This window comes from Panthera tigris, chromosome B3, assembly GCF_018350195.1.
Source record: "Panthera tigris isolate Pti1 chromosome B3, P.tigris_Pti1_mat1.1, whole genome shotgun sequence".
Classification (NCBI taxonomy): domain Eukaryota; kingdom Metazoa; phylum Chordata; class Mammalia; order Carnivora; family Felidae; genus Panthera; species Panthera tigris.
This window is the reverse complement of record NC_056665.1, coordinates 44416237-44423004: the sequence shown is the minus strand read 5'-3', so window position 1 is coordinate 44423004 and position 6768 is coordinate 44416237. Positions and strand designations below refer to the sequence as shown.

Sequence of the window (6768 nt, the reverse complement as noted above, 5' to 3'; positions counted from 1 at the left end):
GTTTTGTTAGGCTCACACCTCTTTCAAGACGCTTGGCCCGGCTTGCAGCACGACGACGGGCGGCGGCACGCAGGGCGGGAGAGGCTCGGCGGGCGGCTGCGGCCCCGCGGCCTCACACTCCCGAGCCTCCCAGTGGGCACCATAGCCACGGGTCCCCGCGCGCCTCGTGGTACTCGACGGCTGCCCAGCCGGCCTAAGCCCCCTCAGCGACGCGCCACTCATTCTCAGCCCACCTCCTCTGGGCGCGTTGGCGGCCGGCCACGGCGCGGAGTCTGCGCAGTACGTGCTCCCCCGTGGGGCGCCGGGAGAATAGTGACTGCGTGGCGGCCTGACGCTGCGCGGGAATAGCTGCGCATGCGCCTGGCTCAGCCCCGTAGCCCGCAGACCAATGGGTGTGCTTCCCCAGTGGGGCGTGCGAGACTTCCTATTTGGAATGGTCTGTTACGTGGGTGTAAACCCATTTCAAGAAAGAAGATGGAAACCGGGAGAGCGCTCTGCAGCCAATGTGCACAACAAGTGCTGGACATCAGCCACGGCGGGCTGGTGACCAGGGGGGCCAGCTGAAAAGCTTACTGTCCTCTTGCTTGGAAGTGCCCACCGTGCATCCAAGCACGAGTTGCTCGCCCACCTGCATGTCACTACCCTGCTGAATGTCTCACGGTGAACCTCTGAGGCCCGAAGGACCTACCGGCACAATAAATGGATCCCCGTGGAAGACAGCCACTGACGTTAGCTCCCACTTTCAGGAAGTGCTAGATTTCATTGACCACGTCAGTGAATTGGGAAGCAACGTCCTGGTCCACTGTGAGGCTGGGATCTCCCATTCATACCTTATGAAGACAAAGCAGTTCCGCCTCAAGGAGGCCTTCATTTAGGTCAATCAGATGACTGTCATCTAGCCCAACTTTGGCTTCCAGCTCTAGCAGCTCCTGCAGTATGAATTTGAGATCCTACCTTCCATGCCCACTCCACGGCAGCCGAGAGGAAGCAGCCAGCTCTTAATTTACAGGCTTCTTGCAGACACTGAGCCCTGATGTGCAACGTTCCTACTGCACATTCCCCACTTAAATGCGGGTGCTGGTGTCCACCAACTTGATGGTCTCAGAGCTCTCCAGGAACCCCATGACCACAGCCACATCCTGCTAAAACTGGAATGGGGGAAACAGCGCAGCCCCAAGAACAATCATGATTTTGTTTTTTAAACTCAGGGACATTTCAGGGCGCCTGGGTGGCTCAGCCGGTTAAGCTGTGGACTCTTGATTTCAGCCCAGGTCATGATCCCAAGGTCCTGGGATTGAACCCCACATCCAGCTTCATGCTGGGTGTGGAACCTGATTAAGATTCTCTGTCTCAGCCCCTCCCCTGCTCATGCTCTTTCTCTCTCTCAAAATAAATAAACATTTTTTTTAAATTAAAAAAAAAATAAACTCATGGACATTTCCTATCTGCGGAGTACTGAAGACCTCACTCTCTCACACTGCCCCAGTGGGATAGTGAGTGGTCACCAGGCTTGCAGAGAACTTCAAACTGACCTCAGGGATAGGTTCTTGGGATACAAGGAAGGCCAAGCCTTGAGAGCGCAGCCTGTCTGACTACTGTACTTGCAGACCCCCTGTCTTCTCAGGATTGCGCAGTCCTTGCACCTCAAAATTCGGTTTTTCATTTCAAGTGTAAGGCAATAAAACCTGCAGCAGTGTGGGAGAAAGAAGTCGCTAGACCAGGAGAAAAGGCAGTTTCAAAGCCAATTCATTTTGAAGAAAGCACAACTTCCACCTTTTTTTCCCCTTAACTTTGGCAGTCTTGGTACCTGTCTCTGTTGCTTCAGGACATAAGCTGATCACCATCTAGTCAGCAAAGTAACCCTGTAGGGTTTGTAGGGACATGATACATATGCTGATTTGAACCCTGAAATGTTTTCCAGACTCCCTTTTGGGTACAATGGAAGCAGTTGGTTGAAGTAGCAAAGATGTTGACATTTCTGGGTTTTCTTTTCACTATGTGTTCTTCCCTGAGTTCTGACTTTATTATTCGTGCTTTCTCGTTGCACCTCTCCACAAAGCAACTCTTGTGTCAGTTGAAAAGAGTTCTTCAGACCATAGACCCCAAATGACCCCTTTAAGGTGGTGGCAGTGGGTGCCAGGAGAAAAAGGGTTCCTATTGTCTGGGTCAGTGGCATTGAAACAGTGACTCCCTCAGCTTACTATCCCTATATGTGCTTGTCTCATCTCTTGTGACACTTGTATTCTTCCCTGATCCTGGGGATTGTCTTCAAGCTGTTGATTTCTGGGATTTACAGATTTCACAATGTGGTACTGCTTTTTTGTCTGTTAGTTCTCCAGGGGGAAAAAGCAATAATTTCTTAAAAACCCATACGAATGTGAAGAAAAGCAGTATATTACTGGTTGTTGTTGTTCATAATACAAAACAAAAATAGTAAAAGGGAAAAAAAAAAAAAAACTTCTATCCCACATGCCATGCTTTAAGAGCCACATTTTCTTTTGAGGAAATGATAAGTGGCTATAAATCAAGTATGCTAAAGGATTAATTAGAACCACCCCTCCCAAATAGCATGTTTGCATGGAGACAATGTCTAGATGCAAAGACTAATGTTAAGGGAGGAGTTTCTGGCAGAGCAGTAGGTGGAGGATGAGAAAAGAAAGAAGTTATTATCTGATCTCTGAACTTATGTAGCATGTTTTTTGTGCCAAACAAATTGTGTTATCATCTCTGAATTATCAGTGCCTGGCTGGTTATTTAGAGTAAGGCAAAGCAAACATGAAAAATGTTTGAAGTACAGGCAAACAGTTACCCATGACAATGGAAAGAGCCAGTAAGGCTCAGAAAAGTGAGGGGATGTTCCAATTGCTGGGCAGAGCTCATTCTTCAAGAATGGCTGCCCCTGTTATGTGGACATTCATTGAGGAGGAACTGAGCTAAGTAGAACTGAGATTGGAAGAAATGGTTCCAGGGTACTGAGAAAAAGATCAAGCCCAGGGTTTAGGGTAGCTGGGAGATGAGGTCAGTTACCAGGGCAGAAGACAAGTTACAACAATCTCAGCCTCTACAGGGCCAGGGTTATCAGAGCCAGGCACAGTGCTGGGGACAGAATGTGAGTCCCAGGAACAGCTCACTCCTCTCCAGAAAAGTACGGAGGCCACCAAATTCCCAGGAGCAGCAGGAGACACAGATGATTCAATATTCCATGCTCAGGCCAGCATAGGTCTGAAACGAGGGTCAAGCCAGGCCTTAATTTCCATGTGGGGATTTGTAGACCTTGGCTAAGGGGATAAACAAAAGCTACAGAGGATGGGAACAAGACCGACATTTCTTTTTTTGTTTGTTTTTTATTATTTATTTTTTGAGAGAGAGAGAGAGCACAAGCAGGGAAGGGGCAGAGAGAGAGGGAGGCACAGAATCCAAAGCAGGCCCAAGGTTCTGAGCTGTCAGCACAGAGCCAGTCATGGGGCTCAAACTCACGAACCGTGAGATCATGACCTGAGCTGAAGGCGGACGCTTAAATGATTGAGCGTCACAGATGCCCCAACATTTCTTATCTTACTCTGTATTTGTCAATATTAGAGGTCAAATAGTAACTACATGGAAACCTCATAATTAAAAACTGGCAAGTGCACCTGAGTGGTTCAGTCAGTTGAATCCGAATCTTGATTTCAGCTCAGGTCATAAGCGCATGGTTCATGGGCTAGAGCCCCACTGTCAGTGCAGAGCCTGCTTGAGGCTCTCTCCCATTCTTTCTCTCTCTTTCTCAAAATAAATAAATAAACTGTAAAAAAAAATAAACATAAAAGAATTGGCCATAATCCCACTGACAAGCTGAAAATTTTTGATTCTACATCTTTCTTTTTTTAAATTGATGCTCTGAAATCACTTTCTGTTGTTTCCCTGTTTTTCTAGCAACCTGGAATATGAGATCCAGAGCACATCCTTTGTTTTCCTCTCATGTTTTATGACTCTAGTAGGATCCTGTCTTCCTTACTGATTTACAAAATTTAGCTAACTTAGGGTTTTCAAAGTACAAAGTTATATCTAAATTTAGCGCTATGAAGTGTCAGGAATACTTAGTATGATTTACCTGGGATAGATATTGTAGGTCATAAAATAAAAGGAAGGAAGGAAGGAAGGGAAGGAGGAAGGGAGGGAGGGAGGAAGGGAGGAAGGAAGGAAGGGAGGAAAGGAGGAAGAAAGGGAGGGAGGAAGGGAGGGAGGAAGGGAGGAAGGAAGGGAGGAAGGGAGGGAGGAAGGGAGGAAGGGAGGGAGGAAGGGAGGGAGGAAGGGAGGGAGGAAGGAAGGGAGGAAGGAAGGAAGGGAGGGAGGAAGGGAGGGAGGAAGGGAGGAAGGGAGGGAGGAAGGGAGGAAGGGAGGAAGGGAGGAAGGGAGGGAGGAAGGGCGGAAGGGAGGAAGGAAGGAAGGAAGGAAGGAAGGAAGGGAAAAGAGGGAGGGAGGGACCCCTGACTATTCTGGTGATTGAGAAGATAGTGGTATAGCATCAGGTAAGGATTGGAAAAAAAGATTTCAACATTGGGCAGGGCTTCATTCCTCATTCACCATGCCCAGCCACTAAGACCTTTCCAGAGATAGCCAATTCTGTTATGGGCAGTTTTTGATCCTCCATAAGAGCTCAGGACACTCAGGCACTATGTGGGGGCCAGGCTCCATCCCTATCACCTGAACACTGTCCTGCTTAGTCTCTGGAAAGCCAGCTGGCCAAGGGATAGGCTACTTCCTTCTTCCTTTCATCCAGAACCACCACCCAGAACAATCCAGGCCTCTATCTTCTTGAACTCGACTTTGAAAAAGCAAAAGCCACTTAACTCTTGCAGCAAAGAAAGCCAGACTTTCACTGCCTAAAGCCAGCTCTCCCTTTTGAGGAGGAGGAAAAATTGTCTCTTTCTTTCCTGATGTGCTTACTGCCAAGGAAATAAGACCTAATTCTCAAATAGGTCATCCTGCCAAAATGTTAACAATGATTGGTTGTGGTTGAAGTTGCAGGTGATTCAGATTTTCTTCTTTACACTGTTCTGTATTTTCCAGCTTTCTACAATTACTGTGTATTCCTCTTGTACATCAGTAAAAAACACTGCAACCCCCTTTACTGCAAATAAATCCTGCTTTGAGGATTGCCTGTCCCAGAAACCTTCAGATGTTTCATCCTGGGTGAGGATTAGCTACTATGGACCCCCAAGTACCTCACCTGTGCCTTCCTCAGTCACAGCCCTTTCATTCTACATGGTCAGTGATGCCTTGTTCCTTAAATCTCCAGGGCTTAGGTCAATCATCAGCACATAGTAGGTCGATCTGTTGATTAAATTAGTAAGCCAATGAATAAGTCAGTGACTGAAGCCCCATATTACCTGCTCAACTCCAGACTTTAAAAATCTTTCTAAGTCATAAAGGAGTTCATATCTATTAGAACAAATGTGGTCCATTAAGACCAAGTTGGTTCTCCAAAAACTCAAGAATCCATGGTAAAATTTGAAAACTGGCAAACTCTCCGACATAAAAACCTAAAACTTGTCAGAAATATTTCTCAGGGTGCCTGGGGGGCTAAGTCGGTCAAGCGTCCGACTCTTAATTTAGGCTTAGGTCATGATCTTGCAGTTCATGAGATTGAGCTCCGCATGGGGCTCTGTGATGATTGCACAGAGCCTGCTTGGGATTCTCTCTCCCCCTCTCTCAAAATAAAAAAATAAACAGGAAAGAAAGAAAGAAAGAAAGAAAGAGAAAGAAAGAGAAAAAGAAAGAGGAAGGAGAGAGAAAGAAAGAAAGAAAGAAAGAAAAGATTTCTCAATTCCTGATTCAAACCCTTCCTAATCCCTAAATTAATATTTAGAAATGTACTTGCAAGTATGATAGTCTTAGGCTATAATGGATTAAAGCTAGGAAAGTTCCATTTGTCATCACCACTTGTTTAAAAATAACAGCCACCCCACAGCCAGGTAGGGGACATACTATGTCTTTTCTGGTTTGTTTCTTCTTAACGGAAAGCTGGTTGTTCAACTACAGTAGTTCAACTACTACCAATTGGGGAGGCGGGGAGGGCTGGTGAATATCCCAAATACTTAGCTCATTGCTTCACTGTGATTTTAGGGGTCCAAGAAAGGCCTCTTGTACCCAAACATTGTCCATTTCCTTAGTAACTCCTCTCCTTCCTGTGATAGGGAAACAAAAGCTTTCATTCCAAGATAAGGCTGACCCTATAAACACACATCCAAGAAAGGGACATGAGCTAACAGCCATACTAAAGTTTAAACAGCATCTGTTTAAAGTTTAAACAGCCCCTAAAGGAGAGAGAGGCCCTGCAGAAAGCGAGGAAGGGAAGTTTGGAGAACTTAACTCCATCTGGACCAGCCCCCTTTTTGCCCAGAGCTTGCTGAGCATTTAGACTGGGTACACGCTATTTAAGGTTGGAATTGTTGGTTTTGGATTTCACCTAAATAAAGTGGCTTCTGGTTTACTCTTCCCGTGCACTCTACTGTGGAGAACAAGACTAAGCAGCCTGATTAGGGACGCATAGCTGGGAACAGCACAAATGCAAAAGAAGACTTGCAAAGGGGGAAAAGTGTGCTTTTCTGTTTTAGGAAACCTGCTGACGTAGGGATTGCTTCTGTTTTTCTGCAGAAATGCTGCCTTCAGTGGACAAAATTCAGCCACAATCAAGCTAATTGAATGCACAAATGTAATATTTTTCCGGGGCACCTCCAATTTAATGCTTGATGAAATCGTGTCTTTCGCATATATTTACAAAAGCTT

General features: G+C 46.3%; 1 pseudogene; it reads left to right on the top strand.

Moving 5' to 3' along the window:
• Positions 1 to 354: 354 nt before the first annotated feature.
• LOC102957400 lies at positions 355 to 1146 on the top strand (annotated as a pseudogene).
• Positions 1147 to 6768: the final 5622 nt, after the last annotated feature.